This window comes from Prionailurus bengalensis, chromosome C1 (assembly GCF_016509475.1).
Source record: "Prionailurus bengalensis isolate Pbe53 chromosome C1, Fcat_Pben_1.1_paternal_pri, whole genome shotgun sequence".
Taxonomy (NCBI): domain Eukaryota; kingdom Metazoa; phylum Chordata; class Mammalia; order Carnivora; family Felidae; genus Prionailurus; species Prionailurus bengalensis.
In genome coordinates, this window is record NC_057345.1 from 53,820,694 (window position 1) to 53,842,221 (window position 21,528).

Below are 21,528 nucleotides of genomic sequence, written 5' to 3' on the forward strand. Positions count from 1 at the left end.
CCCTCCCCTGCTTACTCTCTCTCTCTCTCAAAATAAATAAATAAACATTTTTTAAAAGACATAATATTCTGAAACCACATAAACCACAGGTCCCCAGATTTCCTCCCCAGTCATTATGGATTGCCTCAACATGGCCAGGATGAGATTCTCCCAGCAACAGGATGCCAAGCCCTCCCACAGCCAAATAACCCACTTGCCACCATTTTTGTTTGCATCATCTTCCCACATGGGTTTAACTCCTTCTTTGAAGAGAAGGAAGCCACTATGACCTGTCAAGTTCCAGGGAGGTAGCATATGGTGGCGGTAAACCCCTGAGGATTGCTCCACAGGGTCAGTGCCCATCTGTTTGATATTGTTTGCAGTTCTGTGTGCTGGTGGGCTGGTGGCAGTTCTCCCGGGCCCCAGTGTGAGACGGGGATGCAGTGCTGGTCCAAGGACAATAGCCTTTCTCTTGCTGCTGCTCTGGCTCTTGTCTCATCCCATTTCTCCTTCATACCATCTCTCTACGTGTCCTTTGTTCTGCTCACAGTCTCTGCTATCATCATCTTGCAAGGCCTGGAGCTTCCATGCTGCCACTGTCACCACTGCTTCCAGAAGTGAGTCTGTCACCTCTTACGTGATCATATTCAGGGCTGGCTTGGTGAGCGTGTGCACTATGCAATAGGCCCTGTGTTCAGAAGGTTCCCAGGCTTGGTTGAATGCTCTGCTGTCATCATCTTGAAATTCTTAATTTTTGGAACCAGGATGTCCATTCTTCCATTTTGCATCAGACCCCACAAGTTATGTAGCCTCTCCCGAGAATATTTCAAATAGCTTCATGTCTAAACCTCTCCATTCAGTTAGACATTCTTTTTTCAAGCAGAGCCTGCTTGAAATTCTCTCTCCCCTTCTCTCTCTCTGCCCCTCCCCCATGGATGCTTGTGCGCTCTCTCGCTCTCAAAATAAACTTAAAAAAAAAGATATTAAAAAGATGGGGGCACCTGTGAGGCTCAGTTGGTTAAGTGTCCAGCTTTGGCTCAGGTCATGATCTCGCGGTTCAAGAGTTTGAGCCCCATGTCTGGTTCTGTGCTGACAGTTAGGAGCCTGGAGCCTGCCTCAGATTCTGTCTCCCTCTCTCTCTCTCTGCCACTCCCCCCATTCATGCTCTGCCCCTCCCCCATTCATGCTCTGTCTCTCTCTGCCTCTCAAAAATAACTTTTAAAAAAATGTTAAGGGCGCCTGGGTGGCGCAGTCGGTTAAGCGTCCGACTTCAGCCAGGTCACGATCTCGCGGTCTGTGAGTTCGAGCCCCGCATCAGGCTCTGGGCTGATGGCTCGGAGCCTGGAGCCTGTTTCCGATTCTGTGTCTCCCCCTCTCTCTGCCCCTCCCCCGTTCATGCTCTGTCTCTCTCTGTCCCAAAAATAAATAAAAAACGTTGAAAAAATTAAAAATAATAATAATAATAAATAAAAAATAAAAAAATGTTAAAAGTTAAAAAACAAACTGTGGTTTAGAGAGGTTACATAACTTGCTTAAGATTGTACAGTCCTAGGTGGCAGAGAACTCTAACCCAGGGCTGACTGATTCTTCCACACTATGTTCTGCTATGGTTTCTCCCAAGTTATTAGAGGCACTATTTGGCAGGCTAGATGCAGCACGTATTGAGCTGTTACCATCTGATCTTACTGTCAACTAATTTTCATTTAAGGTGATTCCGTTGGGAAGGTCTCTTCGGATGCTGACTGAGCTACTCCCACGTGGCCATTTCCTGCCCCAGGTTCTTGTTCTCTGTTAGGTTCTTTCCTTAGGTGCCCTCCCACGCTTAGCCTCTATATTGGTTTCTAATTGCTGCTGTAACAAATTACCACAGATTTAGTGGTTTAAAACAACAAGTCTATTAGCTTATAGTTTTGGAGGTCAGAAGTCTGAAAGGGGCCTCACAGGGCTCAAATGAAAGTGTCCACGGAGACATGCTCCTTCTGGAGGCTCTGGGGAGGAGTCCGTCGTTTGCCTTTTCCAACTTCTGGATGCTGCCTGCATCCCTTAGCTTGCAGCCATGACACTCCAAGCTCTGCTTCCATCATGTCTCTTTCTCTGACTCTGGCCCTTCTGCCTTCCTCTTGTAAGAACTCTGCGATGCACTGACAACCTAGATAATCCACAACAGTCTTCCCATTTTAAGGTCAACAGATTAGAAACTCTAATCCCATCTGTGACTATAATTTCTCCTTGGCACACAACAACATATCCAGAGGGTCCAGGAATTAAGACGTGGACATTTTTGTCCACATCTACACACTACACACACTCACATGCACACACACACACACACCTAGCTCCTCATGGGACCTGGATTCCAGGGCTTTCCCCTTCCTATAGACTCTGCTCACCTTCCTATGAATGCATTCTGGTTCCTCTGTGTTCAGCCCATAGACATTTATAAACCACCTATTAGGTTCTAGGCATTCTGCAAGACACAAGGGATACCAAGAAAAAATACATAGTCCCTGTCCTGAAGGAGCTCACACTTTAGTGAAGCTGACAGAAAAATCATGAAAGACAAGAAAATATGGCAAATACTGAGATAAAAGGTAGCACAGGAGAGGAAAGGGCACTCAGGACTTGGGGCTTGGGGATATGCAAAGATAGATCTTACTCCACCTGTTCCTGTCATAGATACACAAGATTAAGCCAGTAGAATTCACCATGGAAGATAAGGATCTGGGATCTGGTCTCTGGCGTCTTTGAAGTATCAGTGCCCAGTGATGCCAGGCAGGGCTGGGCTGCTCAGAGACTAAGAAGCACAGGAACACGTCAATCTCTCTCTGTCCTCCTGAAGGCCTCACTTCAGCATGGGGTCAGTGGCAGCCAGGAGTTGCTCATTACCAAAGTAAGGAGGACCACTGCCAAGTGAAACAAGCTTATAGTATTCACAAGGATGGGCTCATCCCAGGTGGCGCATTCTCCCACTTCCCTCATCTGAACCTGACCTATAAGAAGGTCTTATTTTGAAAGTTGAAAAGGAAAGAAATTGTTACATTAAACACACACAGATGTAATTTAGTTCCTCTCTGAGTCTCAAATGTGGAACGGGAGGAAGGAGCAAGAACTTGTAAGCTTTCAATGAATTTATTTGTTGTAGATACCCTATCACAGCCATTTCTTGGATGTGCCTGATGATTGACCTTTGCTTCCACTTTTATCATAAGAAACTCAGACTATCATCTGAATCTGTACTTCCTGCCCACAGACATGTCACAAGAACCGAAAGCCTTATTTCCAGCTCAGTACTGAACTCTACTGTCTCCTTTCAGAAGCACAGTGCATATATATATATTTTTTCCCATTTTCCTATTTATCCTTCCTAACTATGACAAACCAGGTTCTCTTATTTCTCTCTCTCTCTCTCTCTCTCTCTCTCTCTCACACACACACACACACACACACACACTTCCTTTCCAGTGGTGCAACCAAAAAGCTACTTTCATGAGATTGAATTCATGTTAAATCAGGTGACTTTGTGAAATCCCTAGTGTTTGTACAGGGCTTTATAGTTGTTCTTGGCCATTGAACCTTGTTGCTCGTAACCAACTTATGAAACAGTGCCTTCGATGGGGGTCCTTTAGGTCCTAAGAACCTTTCAAATCCAGAGTCCCCTCTGAGAACACTGAGTAAATGTGGGCTTTCCTTTTTTTTTTTTTTTTTTTTTTTTACTATGTTGAATAAATTCTGCCCTTCATCTACAGATGGCTAAACCAGAAATCAGTTGATTCTCTGCTTATAGTCCCATATATACTATATGACCATCAGCCTCAGCCTGAATACCTCTAGTGACATGGTTATCACCTCCTAAGGCAATCCCCATCTTTGGTTGTTTCTGACCAATTGGCAGACAGAGATGGCCAGACAGAGAAGTTTACAGATTCTTGTAGTGCATCTACAAGAGGGCCATGAGAGAGGATACCACCTTCATAGGGTTTGGTGTGGACCCATTACAGTTTCTCTATATTGGAAATGGCCAACCAACCCAATCACACCCTTTCTCTTGGGCAATAGGACTCTCTTGGACAGGGAGTCACAGAAAAGGTAGGTCACTGAATCTAATGTCTTTCCCTTCCAAATAATGCATGAGGCTGGTTGTTTATCCCAATCTTTGAAGTACTGGGACTTGGAGGTACTGTGGCTAAAAAAGACACTGCCTTGCATCATTATAACACAACTCCATTAATGAAGGGAATTTGGATGCTTCTCCTCCTTGAAACTTTAAAAATTCAAATATAAGAGTCTAATTGTTACACTCATTCTAAAGGTGAGGACCTGGAGTCTCAGGAAGATTAAGCATTCCACAAGTCTCCTGGCTAGGAAGTGGCACAGCTAGCCTCTGTTACCCCAGCTACAGATTTTGGTTAACTAAAAACAAACCAAAACAAAATACCTAACTGAATGTTTTAAAAAATTAAAACTAAATAAAATTTGTTAACATATGGTCTTAACGTATGATAATAAACAAAACAAAATCCTACAGCACAACTTGGCTGAATCTCTGGGGGAATGATGCCGAGTAGAAAAAAGCAATTCTAAAGGCTACCTACTATATGATTCCGTTCATTTTTGAAATGACATTTTAGACAGGGAGGCTAGGTTAGTGGTTGCCAGGGGGTGATGAGGACAGAGGTGGAGGCAGTGGTCAGCAGGCTTTGACTCTGAGCTGGGCAGTAGGGACACTGTTCCTTCTGTCCACTGGCTGAAGACAGAGTTAAGTTTTAGGTCAAGTGTTTTTCAATGAGCCAACCCACAGGAAAGGCTGTGCTTCTTGGACAATTTTTCAACTTACTATCCACCCTAGAGAAATTGAGTGAAGTTGTAAGTTTTTCAAATGGTTAGTGTGACATTAAGATTGATACACAGGTACTTGCCTGGGGAAAAGGAACGTTTACAGCAGCTTAGTGCTGCAGGGTCAACCAGACTTGCAGTTGACAGTGAAGATTGATGACAACCTATAAGCCATCGCATCTGTTTTGTGAAAAGACAGAGTGATCAGATGGCATGGGAAGTGGAGCCTGAGAAAAGAGCAATTCCAGCGTGGTGCATCTCAGTTCTTTCTGAGCTACTGGCTGCTCACAGCCAACAGGCCAATGGCCAAGGGTAAAGATGTACAAGAAGTTTGGCAAATAGTGCAAGAGAAGAGTGAAGGGAAAAAAGATGGCAGAGGACACGTACAGGATTCACAGCTTGAACAGACTGTGTTTAGGCTCTGTCCCTTAGAAACGGTGAGGCTCTGAGCAAGTCTCTTAGTCCTTTGAGCTACTGACTCATTTGCAAAACAGAGCAAAGAACCCTTGCTGGCCTACATTACCAGTTGGTTGGGAGGAACAAATGGAATAAGGTTAGTAATACATACTCCGTGAACACTTCCATTCTTCGCAAATGCAAAGATTAGTAATGTGATTGACAAGATTCCTACTAGTGGGTCTCTAAATTTCTATACCTATGATTTGGCAAGTGAATTAATTCCACCTGAAGGCTGGAGGGTCCATGGCCCTCAAGTGAGCATGACTAAATGATCAGGTCTTGATAGCAGCCACTGCACTTACCATGAGTTCATGGATGGGGTCATACAATGGGAATGGAATAAAGCATGATGTCCCCCATCTGAGCTGAGCTTTAATGACTTCAGCTGGTTTCCTAGCATGCTTCCCTGACTGGCCCTTGGCCCAAAGCTATGCACATAGAATTAAATAATGAATGCTCATCTAATTTGATGAGGATTCTTATGTTTTCCATTTAGGTAATTTGGGAAATCACTACTTTTGGAAATGCTGCATAGGAGAGGGGACACTATCATGGTGGGTGACTGTCTATCCAGAGACACTCTAGGAGGGAGGCACTTGGGGCTGAGCTGAAAAACTTGAGAAGTGGCATAGTGTGGCAGAAAGCACATGGGCTCTAAATGCAAGTAGCTGTGTGAGTAACCTAGCTTTGTCTTCTCTGAGCCATGGCTTCTTCACCTCCCTGTCAATGGTAATGACAATAATGCTCTCCTCCCAGAATTATCCTGAGGACTAAATGGTAAACAGATATGGTACAGCTGGAACAGAGAAGTAACACAGTAACTCGGATCCTTTCTTTCTTCAAAGGATAGGAAGAAGATATAACTCCTTTAAGATATCTTGTTCATGTTTTTCAGAGATAATGAGAACAGGCGCCTTGGATAGCTAAGCTTATCCTCTTTATAGCTCCTGGGAATGCACCTTAGCAAGCCTGGGATTTGGAGGCAAACCTAGATTCGTATTCATGCTCTAGCAATTATAAGCTATGTGATCTTAAGCATGTTAGCTAATTTCTCCCAATCTCTGTGTCTTCAGTGTAAGAGTTTAATAATATCTATGAATATGGTTGCCTAGAAAGTTAAATAGGTAGTAAATATAAAGTGTCTAAGACATTGTCCTACACGTAATTTGAACGCAATAAGCGTCTGTTCTCCCCATAACTATCTTGGGTGGGGCAGCAGGAGTGCACAGAGAAATGGGCAGAGCGTCCACAGACATCACTATTATTTTTCCTAATCATCACTAATCCTTGGTTCCATCTGAGCAGTATGTTCTTCCCACTGGAGTTCCACAACAGGTCACACTAAAGGACTTCGGGAGTGTGGATGAGTCAACAGGGTAGTGTAATTGTCAAAAAACAATGGATGTAATCCCAATACCACACCTGGATACTGAATGACACATTCACGTTTGACATGAATGAGCTGGAGAGCACGCCGGGTGGGAAAGTGGCTGGAAAGATGCCACGTGAAAAATGTCCAAGGGACAGGGACAAGACAAACTGAAGGATGAGTGCAAATAAACCAATATTTGAAGGGCTGATAAGTGAAAGGATGATTTCATTGATTGTGGAGAGAACTCAGACCAGTGAGAAGTTACTTGAGGATACAATTCCAAGAATTCTCTGGAAATGCAGCAGTCTACCAGTGGAACAGGCTGTCCGGTGAAGGAGAACCTGAGTCCCAGTGCTTGTCACTCAGGGGCAGAGGTGGGTAGGCTAGCATGCACATCCCTCAGGTCCTTCACAGCTCTGAAAGTCCATCTCAGGAGAGGCCTATGCTCCAACAGAAGGCCCATGCTCCGACAGAAGAAGTCTTGAATTAGCAGGTCATTTATATATACCAGTTCCTTCAGCGTGTTGTAAATCTTGGGGGCACCACAACAGGATAGAGGAGAAAGACATCTTATTTACCTTAATACTAGCTATAGTTCCTACTGTACATGAAAGGCCCAGTTTATGTATTTAACAAATACATATTACTTACCTACTCTAAGGAGGGTACCTGAAGTGCCAAACCAACCTCTTCCTCATGTTAAATGTTTCATTCCAACAATATAGTGTAGAAAGGAAGCTATTATCACCATTTAAAAACAGACTTTGAAGTTAAAAAAAGGAGCAAAAAGTTTCATTTTTGAGCATATTATTTAATGCCATGACCTTCAGTTTCCTTACATGTAAAATAGGAATGATAGTGCTGTGTACCTCTGAGGACTGTTCATTCATTCATTCAACAAATACCTGAACACCTATTATGGACCAGGCCTGGTTTGACTTGCTGGGAACTTACATCATTGGGCTAAAAAAGACATACACACTCGTGGAGCTTATATTCTAGTTGGAGGGAGGGGGGGACATGGTAATAAACACAGTAAATAAGTTTTTGGAGTATGTTAGTGTGAACATACTGTATAAAAGTACTATGAGAAAAGAAAGCAGTAAGAGGGATAGGGAGGAAAAGGCAGTCTCTGTGAAATGATTAAGTAAGCTAATACAGTAAAACTTATTGCACAATAGGTTCAGTAGAAAGTCTTCAATCAGTGTTGGCTATTATTACTATGGAGACTTCTGAGCTCACATGGCCTACACTTTAACGCATCATCCACTCCTGATTTATTGAATAGGTGACATGTGTTCAAAATCAAAACCAAAAGGAAGTGGATCCTGACACTGTTTTGAAGTGTCATTTTCAATGAAAATGTCGTAAGTTTAGGGTTCTGGCATTACCTCATTTATGCAAGGTTGCTGATAAGATTCTAGGAAATACAGATATGCAGGAATTCTGGCTTGAACAGAATTTCATCAGCTAAGTGACCTAGCTTTTCTAAGCTTTAGTTTTTCCCTGATATTTGACCAGGGCTATTGTAACACTTAGTAATCACATATGTAAAATGCTGGGCACACAGCAGGTACAGTGAGCTTACATTATTATTATCATTGTCCAAACTCATCTGAATTTTTGGATCTCCCCTGTGTACAGAATGAAAAAACAAAGCTGTATTCCTCAGGAGGAAACATTCCACAATCACGTGTTACTAGGAGTTGGCCTAAGGTCACTTGCCATGAGAACAAACCAGGAAAACATAAGGAAGCGTTCAACTGATTGAATGCTCCGTCCAGTTCTCAGCCTTGCTAACTCCTTGGCTGCAGTCTTCAGAATTCCAGAAGATGCAAACAAAAGACACACTGATTCACTCAAAACAGTTCTTCGTACAAATCTGAGGGTTTAGCCAAAAAAACAGTACAAAAGGATTTATGAAGTGTGCTTCCCTCCAGAGCCTGCAAGTCAAGGAGATCACAAGCTCCCTTTAATCAGCCCTATTTTCCCGGAGACCTCTGTAGCATCATCCCTCTGCTTCTTACCACTCTGATTGAGAGTTTTGGAAAATGAGAATTTAATTTGCTCCATGTTGAACTTTTTCTCATGGGGACCGCTTTACAAGGAAGGAGCGCTTTCTGCTTTTCCCTATCAGTCCCATTTTCTGCAAGTTCTGAAGTAAATGAAAACTTTGAAGTGTTTATTGGTGTTAGCACCTTTTCCACTATGTCCCCAAGACAAGAGGGCTATTTCTAGAATTGGAAGTCCTCCACTCACTCCTAGAAAGCACAGTAACCCCCTCTCTGCTGTTGGGAGACTTGCATCCAGCAATATAATCTGCCCCTTCCAGGGGTAGCTGTGACCACCTGGCACTTGGAGAGGAAGTGGGCTTCGGTGGGTCTGAGTCAGTGCTTCTTGCACAATCTGTGGTGAAGGACCAGCTTGTTCCTATTTCCAATCCATCGTGGACTGATACTTTATAAAATACAATAAAAATTAATTGCTAGGAAAAAATTTAAAGACATAAAATGCAAGCCACTGTTTTATTACCAGATCCAACAGTCATAAAATTACTCTGTCAAACTGCAAAAATTTTAAATGTTTATTCACAACTTCTGTATTTTATCCAGCTGTAGATTGCAGCACTGATCTGTCACTGGTGAGCCATGAACACTTTACTTGAAGTGGAACACAAAGCCAACCTATCCCTTTCCCTGTAAGATGATACATTTAAGTGCTGGGGTTGGCACATGGGAATCACGCACTAAATACTACCTATTGCTGTCCTCCCCAGGCTGGTGAGAAGAGGGGAAACATCCAGGAGACTGACATGGATGTCTGAGTTCCTACTCTGTTGCTATGACCTTGGACAAGTGTCTTCACTGTGCTGAGTGTTAGTTCCAAAATGTAAAATACATGAGATGATCTAGAACCGAACATCTAAATCAGTGACTTATGAATTTAACTGAAACCCAGAATGAAAAAAAATTCATTATGTCCCAGTACACAAACCCACCAACATACACAAGCAGGCAACTGCAAAGTTTCATGAAGTAATATTATCCTTATCACATGCTATGCATTCTGATTTCTCGATTTTTTTTTTTAATTTTTTTTTTCAACGTTTATTTATTTTTGGGACAGAGAGAGACAGAGCATGAACGGGGGAGGGGCAGAGAGAGAGGGAGACACAGAATCGGAAACAGGCTCCAGGCTCCGAGCCATCAGCCCAGAGCCCGACGCGGGGCTCGAACTCACGGACCGCGAGATCGTGACCTGGCTGAAGTCGGACGCTTAACCGACTGCGCCACCCAGGCGCCCCTGATTTCTCGATTTTTTTTAATGCTGGTCAAGGGGCACATGGCTGGCTCACTCAGTACACCATGTGACTCTTGATTTCAGGGTTGAGTTCGAGTCCCATGTTGGGTGTAGAACTTAAAAAAAAATACATATATATATATATATATATATATATATATGTACACACACACACACTTATATATATATATTAAAAATAAAAAAATGCTGGTCAAGACATATTTGACTTCAAATCCACTACGCTACGGCAAATGATCTCTAGGGTTTCTATCTTTGATGATGAGATTAATGAGTAAATAGGTTCCTCTCAGTCATTTACAACTTGATTTCCGGGTAAGACTGACATTACCTAGAAGTTTTTGTTTAAGCCAACTGATTCTACATTAGGATAGTCTTTAAAAATTTTTTTTATTCAAGGGTAATTAACATAGTGTTATAGTAATTTCAGATGTACAACATAACGATTCAACAATTCCATACATTTCTTAGTGTTCATCAAGATATATGTACCCTTAATCCCCTTTATCTATTCCACCCAACCCCCACCTGCCTACACTGGGATACTAAGTGAATCCATTGGTCATAAAGAATAATGGTCAAGGACCATTCTGTTCTCAATGGCTCAGTCGGTTAACCGTCTGATTTTGGTTCAGGTCATGATTTCTTTTTTTTTTTTTTTTAATGTTTATTTATTTTTGAGACAGAGCATGAGCGGGGGAGGGTCAGAGAGAGAGGGAGACACAGAATCCAAAGCAGGCTCCAGGCTCTGAGCTGTCAGCACAGACCCCGACGCCGGGCTCAAACTCACGGACCTTGAGATCATGACCTGAGCCGAAGTTGGACGCTTAACCGACTGAGCCACCCAGGTGCCCCGCTCAGGTCATGATTTCATGGTTCGCGAGCTGGAGCCCCACTTAGGGCTCTGTGCTGGCAGCTCAGAGCCTGGAGCCTGCTTTGGATTCTGTGTCTCCCTCTCTCTCTGCCCCACCTCCGCTCACACTTTGTCTCTCTCAAAAATAAACATTATAAAAATTTTTAAAAAATGGCCAAAGATGTGGGTGTCTTTGGCTCATACCTCTGGATGACAACCTAGAGGCATCACTGGATAACTCCTACCTGCCCTCATACAAGCTTCCTTCAGGTAAATGTACTGGGAGACAATTATGGGTAAATTTCCTTATTGGATTTTGTGGTCTGGCTAAAAGGCCACCTTCTTTCTGGAGAAAGGAGAAGGGACAACAGTGGGAGTTAACAGGCTGCTGGAAGTGTTAGGACTGAACTGGTATTTCCCTTCTTTCACATGTTAGAGGCAGCAGGTGAGAAACTTAGTAGGAAAAGAAAACTGACATGCAGCTTTCTATGTGGAAGGATATTTTGTAGTCCTTTTATTCTTTTAATGAATAATTTTAACTTGTGAATCTCAACTTTGTCGAAGAATAAAAGATGAAGTTATTTCTAGTAACTTCTACTTTTGTGCTCTGTAGGACCTCCCCTTTCCTCTTGAGTAGTAAGAACATCTCTAATTGACCTCCCAGTCTGAGTTGCTAAGTGTTTCACTTGGTAACTTTAATCTCCTATTCAATATGAGGCTCTGTGCCTCTCTCCAGCAGAGGCAAGTCTTGCAGCTCTAGGGGCATGGGATGCTGGAGGAATGATCTCTCACCTGCATCCCTCACCTTCTCCCTGAACTTATTCTTATGGTTGGTTCCTTTCATGACTATCCACAGCAAATTTGAGAGCTGGTTGTGCAGAAATGACATCTTTTCAAAAAGCTCCACGTGAATGCTGGTTTGCCTCTTCATCAAGTTCAAAAAGGGATTCCCAGGTGAACCCCCCACCTGGCAGGGGTTAGTTTTTCTGACTGGTCAGATGCCCGCACTTTGGGATACTATCCATGTCCTGGCTTGCTCTTAGGGGGGTGGGGGGGGCGCATCTGTTGACTCTGCTGAGAGGCACTACCAGGGTTCTTCTCAGGAGTTGTGGGGAGTGCTCTCCTGTTGGGTACCACCCAAAAGACCAAAGTCCCAAGCCATTTTCTGTGGATTCACTTGAGACCATGGTGTCCAAGAAATCTCACATCCACATCCTACCAAATTTGTCCTCTTTCCACTCTCTCTATTCCTTCTCTTAGCTTCACAGAGTCTCGGCATGAGGACCTCTTTCTGGGATAACTGCTCACCAATTTTCAGACAAAAGATGATCTTCTGAAAGGTTACCCCGAAAGTTGACATCTCCCCCTCCTCCAGCCCACTTTACATGGGTGTGAGAGCTAAAGGCCATTCAAGAATTGGTTCTGCTCAAATACACCTTTTGAAAACACTCTGCAGGAAAATGCTGGCCACAGAGCTGCAGTTGTGACCTTAGAGAAGTGGCGATTTTTTTTTTTTGGTAAGCCTGAATTTTATGTATTTTTTATATTTTAGCACAGTTATACAATGTTCTATTAGTTGGAAAACTGGATAGCTACAAGTAAAAGAATGAAACCGGACCACTTTCTAACACCATAAAATCAAAATGGATTAAAGACCTAAATGTCAAAAGTGGGGATTTTAAACACCTTGTTTTTAGCTGTGAGCTCTTCTCACCTCTTCTTAGAAAACAGGAAAGACTCCACTCAGCATCTCACACTACCTTAGGTTTCTACAGCAAGCCACACTGTAGGACCTGTGCCAGGCACTGTGGACACAGCAACGGGCACACACATGGCCCTTACCCTCAAGGAACTCAATCTAAGGAGACATTACACACACACACACACACGGAATTGTGACAAGTGCTCTGGAGGAAAAACAGAGTGCCAGCCAGGAGACTGGACTTAGTTGGGGTATCAGGAAAGGGGTCTCTGAGGAATGGATATTCAACCAGAGGCTAAGAAACAACCAGGTGGTGTGAAAAGCAACGGTAGCCCAGGCAGAAAATGCTTCTGAAGCCAGAAAGAGACTTCATTCCCCAAAGGATGGTCCAGTCAACTGGGTGCAAAAGATGAAATCAGAGAGGTAGATGATAGCCAAACTGTCCAGGACCTCCAGGTATGTTAAGGACAGTAGTCTTAGTCCCAAGAGAAAAGAAAGCCATCAGTGGGCTTTATTTGCTCCCATGATCAAATTTTCATTTTAAAAAGGTAATTACAGCTGCACAGCTTGAAAGGGCATCAGAAGGCAAGAATGGAGTGGGGAAGGGAGCAGGTATAGTGGCATGCAAGTTTTAAAGCATTTCTAGTTATGCTGGGTCTAACCCCTTTTCAAAGCCTTACCTAATCAACATTCAAGAGCAAGGTTGTATTAACTTACATTAACTTAATTTCCTACACTTTTCCTGTTCTGGGATCATACCCTCCCTCTTACCACTTGCTAGCTGTGTGGCTTAGGGACCGCCTATGAGCCTCCTCAGGTTCTTCAATTATGAATTAAGGAGCACTCTTCTACTCTGAAGATTTGCATTAGGGTGAAATGAGAGCCTGGGTACATGGACGCTCCACAAACACAGACTCATCTCAAGCAAATAATCCTGTCAATTAAAAAAAGGAAAAAAGGAAAGCCTCTTCTACTGGATCTAATTAAACAAAATTCTACATACATAAATTATGCAAGATATTACCCAAAATGCATTTACTAGAGTGGCAAATTTTATGGTATTAGAATAGTAATATTGTAAGTCAGAATTTTTTTTTCTTTTACAGATAGCAGTGATACTAAAACGGTGAAGAAAGATTTATGTCTAGACATTATACTGGCAGACATTTTAATTAAAACTCCTTGATACCCTCCCCATAAGAAAAAGGCCATCTATATTCCCAATGACACAGTTTCCCAGAAATCTAGTCTTTATTAATATAACTTTGAGAATTGGCACCTCCCCAGAGGATCTAAACCTCCAGAGTAAAAACTATGCTATCTACAAAGGGGAGAGCAAATGTACCACCGCTCCGCTGTCTGATGCCCGTGGCACACATCAGAAGATGTGGATAGGTGGGTACAGCACTCCTTTCTATGGAGCCCAGACACAGCCTCAGAAGTCCCAGCCAAGGGCTCTAGGCAGCTACCCCCACTAACCCAAAGATATTCCCAGTCCGAATGTACTCATTTTCAAAGTAGGGGGAAAAATCAAGCAATGAGAGTCTAAGTAACATACCTGGAATTTCATTTACAAAAAGCAGAAAAACAAATTCCCCATTAAATTGAACCATTCTCTACATCTTTCACATTTTTTTAAACATCACTATCCATCTCCTCATAAGCTCATGGAAAGTACAAGCGCAGTAATAGTCCAAACGCATAAAGATATAATCTGCTTTACTCCAGTTCTATAATGTGAGCTGTTTTAACATATATTACATCAGAGGCATATATTACAAAACAAAACCCTTTCAAACAATTTTAAAGAACTCCAGGTGAGAATGTTCTGGGTACATTCTCTGCCAATGGGGATCTTCATAATCACTATGTTTTGGATATGGAAGAAAAAAAAAGTGGGTTGTTTTTTTTGTTGTTGTTGAGTCCCTTAGTCTTGTTCATGCTTAATGCAATTTTGTGTGTTGAAAGATTAACTGAAACAGGCAATGGTGAGAATGAACTATACGACAAGGGTAGATTATGTAAATATGAATGCAGGTTTTTAAAGTTTTACTTACTTATTTTGAGACAGAGGGAGAGAGCATGCGCATGGGAGAGGCAGAGAGAGAGAGAGGGAGAGAATCCCAAGCAGGCTCTGTCATCAGCACAGAGCCCAATGTGGGGCTCAAACCCATGAACCCGCAAGATCATGACCTGAGTTGAGATCAGGAGTCAGATGCTTAGCCGACTGAGCAACCCAAACACCCCTGGATGCAGAGTTGTTTTTTTTAATGTTTATTTATTTCTAAGAGAGAGACAGAGCGTGAGCAGGGGAGGGGCAGGGGGCGGGGGGAGAGACACAGAAGCCGAAGCAGGCTCCAGGCTCTGAGCTGTCAGCACAGAGCCCGATGCGGGTCTTAAACTCACCAACCACGAGATCATGTCCTGAGCTGAAGTTGGACGCTTAACCAACTGAGCGACTCGGGTGCCCCAGAATGCAGTTTTAAGGAAGCAATTTTTAGGGGGAAAATTTCTCTACAAGAAGCACAGAAACACAGAAACAGAAAACTTGCTGTCTCAAAAAGCAATTGATCTGGAAAAAATTAATGTTTAATAATGACACAGACAAACTCCTGGCACTCATTAATTGGCTGGTTATTCAGAGAAGCTAACAGTGTACTAGGCATAGGAAAATATTTGAAACTGGTGTGGCAGGGTCAAGAGCTCAACCCCTGCTCCAACTTTGTGTGGTATGATCACTGCAGAATACTGCACGGGATCTGCATTTCCATGCAGTTAATGGCAGTTCCGACAACTACTATCTCATTTCCAAAGCATGACCCCAACTAAGAGCTTTGTGATGAAGCAGATTTTTTTACCCATGGCTAATAAAGCATGATCCCTAAGAGAAAATTGTTGCTGCCTATTTCTAGTCTCTATGCTTTTACTTATTTTCAAATTTACACATGTAATAACAAACAGAACTCTTTCATGATCTATAGCAAGCTACAGAACACTCCTTTTAATGAGGCTGGTAATATTTGAGCCACAAGTCCAATTAAGAATCTTAAAACATTGATTTACTTAGGGATACTATAGCTGTTCTTTTCAGACCTTGAATTTCTAAATTTTGAGACTATGCCACACTTGAATGTTCCTTTAGTCATCAAAGTGGTCACATGTGTACACATAGCTAGGTGTATGTGTGTATATAATTCTTGACACATATCATGTAATGTTACATATACATATTACACCTACGTAATACGTTAAATATGTGTGTGCATATATAAAGTATATGTATACATAAAGTATATATGATGTCATCTTACCACAGCTCCAAAGAGGTGGGCAAATGAGAACACTGGAGAATGGAAAGATCTGGTGAGTCACCCTGATTTCACCAGTAAATCCAGCAAGAGATGTCCCATCACCTCACTGCCTGTTGAGGCCCCTTTCCCATTTTGATTTAGTATTCATTGTTATGCTTCATTTCCTTTATATTTTACAAAATTTTGGAACTATGCTAAATTAGGTCAGAAACCCTGGAAATATGTCTAACAGTCTACAGTTCAGAGAAGTTTAAATGCAAAAGACATGAAAATTACATTTTAACTGCTTATTTGAAACTGTTCACACTGAAGACTAAGGAAGCGATCAACTCACTATTATTGACCGCAACAGTGTTTTTACCCTGAAATGCCTCCCATTTTGGTGATAGAACAGACATAAAATTTACCACTTTAACCCTCTTGAAGTGTGCAGTTCTGTGGCATGAAATACGTTCACACTGTTGTGCAGCCATCACCATCCATCCCCACAATTTTTTCATCTTCCTTAATAACTCTGTACCCATTAAACATGAATTCCTTCCCCCCCAGGCCTGGGCAACAATTTTCCATTTTCTGGCATTAGGAACTTGACTACTATAGGAGACTCATCTCAAAGGAATCATACAATAGTTATTCTTTTGTGTCTAGCTCATTTCACTTAGCTATCATCAGGATCCACCAACTTTTGTAGTATGTGTCTGAATTTTCACTATTTTTAAGGCTGAGTAATATTCCATGGTACATATACACCCCTCTCTTTATCCATTCATCCATCACTGCTTCTACTTTTGGGCTATTGTGAGTAAATGCTGCTGTGAACTTGGGTGTACAAATAGCTGTCTGAACCCCATCATTGGGGTATATAACCAGAAATGGATTGAAACTGCTCGATCATAGGGTATTTCTATGTTTAATTCCATTCTTACATACCTAAATGAGGAACGCAACAAATACACCAATCGAACACATTGTGTGGATTTTAATCAAGGCAGTGGAAAAACCCCATCAGATTTTCTTGCATCACACCTCACTTAACCTGTTGGAACACCTTACATCTATGAACTGACTTGAAGACGCCAAAGGCCTCCAGGCCTAGGCAAGCCTTCCAGAGCTCTTGCCACAGACCAAGCCTGAGGCTTTCCTGTTGACAGGAAACAGGACCCAGTACAGCTCCATCTGTAGAAGTGCCGAGGTCAGTCCAAACTACACCCAAAACTCAGCTCTGCAGCATCCCACAGGCACGGGTGTGGATCCTGGCATCAGAGCCCGGTAAGTATAAAACCTGAATTTTTATAAAACTAGTAACGGGAAAACAGGAAGATCAAAGAAGGTGGTGAAATCCCCACCAAGGCCAATGATTGCACAACACGTCGCTCCCTGAGGCACTTTTTTCCACCTGCTGTAACACTAAAAATTAGGAATGTTTCAAGTTATTTGAGAATTCACCAATCCCAAAACTTTCCTTTATTAGAAGTTCTTCCAAGGTTTGTCAGAAATTCCCTGTTTAAGGAAGCAGGAAACTCCAAGGAATTTTAGGACTGATAGTGTAATACACGTTTGGGCAGAGCCATCATTCCCTATAATTCATCAAAAACATAGTCTAACATGCAGTTTATAGAGAAATTCTGAATGTATAATGACATGTGGAGGTACTGGGCCATAATGTGGTCAATGCTGTGGAGAAAAAAATTCAGGGCCAAGCAGGTAGAGTACAAGGGGTTACCCTAGGAATGGTTGGTCCCCTTTTGGGAGGGAAGAAGGGTTAAAGAGAACTGTGTGAACCAGCAAAGGAATGCAATGACCAGGAACATCTGAGGACCATGCAATGAAGGGTGAAACTGAACCTCTCTGGATGGGGACGCAAGGCTTTGCCTCTCTACTCGCACTCCAGTTCCCCCTTTTTTTTTTCAGTTCCCCTTTTTAAGGACTTGAAATACATTTGGCCCAAGAGATTAACTGGGCTGTGCTGATCAGCAGGTAAGGTCTTCATATACTAAAAGGTGACACACAGCTCTTCCGTCTCTCGCTCCTCTCGCCCTGTGGGACGCACACCCTGACCTCAGCAGGCTCAGTCATCTCTTTGCCCAAGAGTATGAGTGGGTCACTGCTTTGGGTTCCTCCACCAGTCAACTGTCCACAGGATGGTCAGATTCCCAGATACAGACATGAACCTCAGAAGAGGTTAAGAGGTCTCTGTTTAATGGACTGAACCTGAGCTGTATGAAATTACCTGAGCCCTGCAGCAGACTATGATCTAACACATAATAAAGTCACGCACTTTGACTCTTGTCTGCTGCTGATCCACGTGTATAGCTTCTGAAAGGGTCTTGAAGGATGTAGGAAACCCTGGGTTCTCTAAGATCCCCATCCCAAACAGCACTCTTCAGTGTAGGATGCAGGCTAAAGATGCATGCTCTGTTAAATGTCTTAGTGTTTTATGCAATCCTGATGCTGGGTTGGTATTCATAGCCTTATATCCCTGAAATCAATTTGTTTTAGATGTCACTGCAGAGTCGTCCTCAATTCTTGATAGAAATAAAATTACATTTTCACGTAAAGGTGACAGCAACAATAACATAGACACTTAGCAAACGGTTTTTGAATTAGAACTAAATTCTAAATTATTCCTGAAAGAAACAGAATGTGTCCCTACCCATTCCTTAAGCACAAAGATATAGTTTTATTCATGCAATCATATCAGTGTTGTTCAGGAGTAACAAGATTAAGCATCCGACTTCTTGATTACCATGTCAGGATTTGTGGGATCAAGCCGTCCATTGGGCTCTGCGCTGACAGCATGGAGCCTGCTTGGGATTCTCTCTCTTCCTCTCTCTCTCTGCCCCTCCCCTACTTGTGCTCTCAAACAAATAAACTTAAAAATATATATAACAATGTTGTTCAACATGTAGGGCTTTCCTCTCCCTGTTTTAAGTTGAATTTGATTATGAATACCCAATATTGCCAAGTATCTAGCTATTCTAATTAGATTACCTCTTATGTTTATAAAAATAGCAAATCAATTGCTCCTCACAATTCCAGTGCAGCTCTTCCTGCCCACGGGTCTGGTCTTTGTGCTTTAATAAAAATACCTTTTTGCAATGAAAAAAAAAAAGGCAGGGTAGGGGGAGCACCTAGCTGGCTCAGTGGGTGGAGCAAGCGACCTGATCTCAGGGTTGTGAGTTCAAGCCTGATGCTAGGCATAGAGATTACTTGAAAATAAAATCGCAAAAAAAAAAAAGGCAAAAATTTCTCTGAATACCACTTCAGAAATACTAATTCACACTAAGCATTCATCTAGTAACAGCATCTTAAAAGTTCCAAAGGTCTTAATACATGTCCACTCAGTGTAACAGTCTTCATCCTGCCATGGAAGCAACTACCCAACTCTGACTTATCCCCACCATGTTACAAAACAAGGCAAAGACAGAAGGAATAACATACCCTATTTTCCAGGAGACGTACAATATAAGAATAGGGTAAGCAGGTTTCCAGGTCCCCTGCCACTGTTTTATGTGCCTGTTTCATCTTCTGTCTTCCTTCCTGGGCACGACGGGACTCCTTTGATGGAAGGCAAGATGGCTGCCATCCTTCAGTTATCACAGTACTGTACCTTTAGAATGGACAGCATCAGCACTGTGATAACTGAGCCAGGGCAGCCTGTCAGTCACGGTGTCGGCCAGCACCATCCTTTCTGGGTGGCTGCACGACTTCCTCCGAAGGCTCCCGTGAAGTGAAGAACTAAAAGATCCCCTTCTGGTTTGAGATGTGGGGAAGCAAAAGAAAGAGTAGGGTCATGGCCCAGCAAGTGGTGAGACTGAAATAGTAAAAGGCCCAGTTGAATCATATTAGAATGAAAGATGAACACAAGATGAATGCATATTAATGATGAGCAACCATGTGATTAAGCTCTCAACTCTGACAATACATCAAATATGCAGTAAGCTTCCCAGCTGTTTCAGTGTTATCTCTTCCATGCATGGATTCACCAACTCTATCTCCCTGACCTCAATCACCCATGTAATAAATACTTAGTGAGGAACTACTCTGTTCCAAGATCTCTTCTAGATGTTCAGCAAATGCTCCTTGTCCTCAAAGTGCTCACAAACATAGCCATAATACTTCTCATGTGTCTTACATTTAATAATTTCCTATGTGCATTCTCATTTGGTTTTCACAACAACTCACATGGGGCTGTCCATGAATTATTCATTATCACAAAAGGTTTTAGAAATGGATTACATATCATTAGCCCATTTTACAGATAAAAAATAAAAACCTAAGCGGTTAGGTGATTTACCTGAGATCATGCCCTAAGTTATGATAAACTTGGGCTCAAATCCATGTCCAATGATCAAGCCCAGGGTTTTTTTTTTTTCTCTACTCCAACCCGGCCATTCAACTCATCAACTGGATACACAATTTACACAAAGGGATTTCTGAAAACATTTAATTTTGGCTTCAGAGTTTTAGTTTTCTCAGTATCTCAGATCACGAAGCAGAAATTAGTGGGGATTTTATGCTTTAAGGAGAAATGCACGTTAGCAAAAAAGAAAAAAAATGACTTTGATTATTCTTACTCTCAGTTCCAAGGACGTACTCAAATTGATGACACTGATGACAATTATGTACTTAGCACACCTGCAGGGTGTTTTCCACTACAGTTAACGTCAATTCTACCGTTATGGCGGTGCAAGAACCACTGACAACCTCTGGAATGCATTAAAAAAAAAAAAATCAACATACACACAGATCACTTGCTTTGAAATTATCTGTACCTTTGAGCTGTACCATGAAGTCATTTGAGGGATGATTCTTACTTTTAATAAAAAGTACAAAAAGATTCTGAAATTGGAATTCAGGCTTTAGATTGTCAACTTATTAAAACTATGATTCACTCGGTTTTTTTCCATGTCAGTCTTAAGATCTCAAGTTATTTCAATATGAGTGGAACTCGACAGATATTTGAAAAATAATTATGTTTTCAATTAGGCATTTTCTCAGTTTCAATGATTCATTATATGCAAATTAGATACTAGCACTGTACTTCAAATAAGACAGATGTTATGAGTCAATTCTTTAGATGAGAAGCAGAAAACAGGAGTACAGTGACTTTATGCACTATGAAACTGACCTTATCTTCAGAAAAGTAGCATCCAATGAAATAATCCACCTTCACACAAATTAAAACATTCTCTAAATATCTAAAACTCAAGGAGGTCACAATGCCTAGGTTTTAGCCAACTGATGTAATACAGAGTTGAAACACGAGAGGGCAACGAAGCTTAAAAAAAAAAGTTGGATCTCGTAACCTTAGGTTCCTGGAAATAGCTGCACATTTTCACCCAAATTATAAACATCTGTTACATGAACAAAGATATTGTGATTACTTGAGAATAAAATTTTAGATAGCTGATCTGTCAAAGAGGATAAAAAGATTACCACCTAACATTTCCTGGATACAAGTTCTGTCAGTCTGGAAAAGAGGAGTACTTACTCTGAGACATTGAAGGGTGGACAAGTTATGGGAACAAATAAGCAGCCTTGATATACTTAGTGGTGAATAGACTGTTCTACACAAGGTTCAGTATTAATGTAACTGAACATCTAAATGTGAAGTACGCCAAGATGAACTTAGTTCGTATTGTACTGCAAAGCTGAAATTCACTTTATTTAGCCATGACCAAAATCCACATAACTAAAC

At 41.9% G+C, this 21,528-nt stretch overlaps 1 protein-coding gene and 1 pseudogene across 3 annotated transcripts in view; both read right to left on the reverse strand.

Moving 5' to 3' along the window:
- The window catches only part of JAK1 (Janus kinase 1), a 237,332-nt gene that overhangs the window by 208,833 nt on the left and 6,971 nt on the right, over positions 1–21,528 (reverse strand). The gene's annotated exons all lie outside the window — the stretch shown is intronic.
- LOC122479410 overlaps positions 1–21,528 on the reverse strand; it is a 27,966-nt pseudogene continuing 6,438 nt past the window's right edge.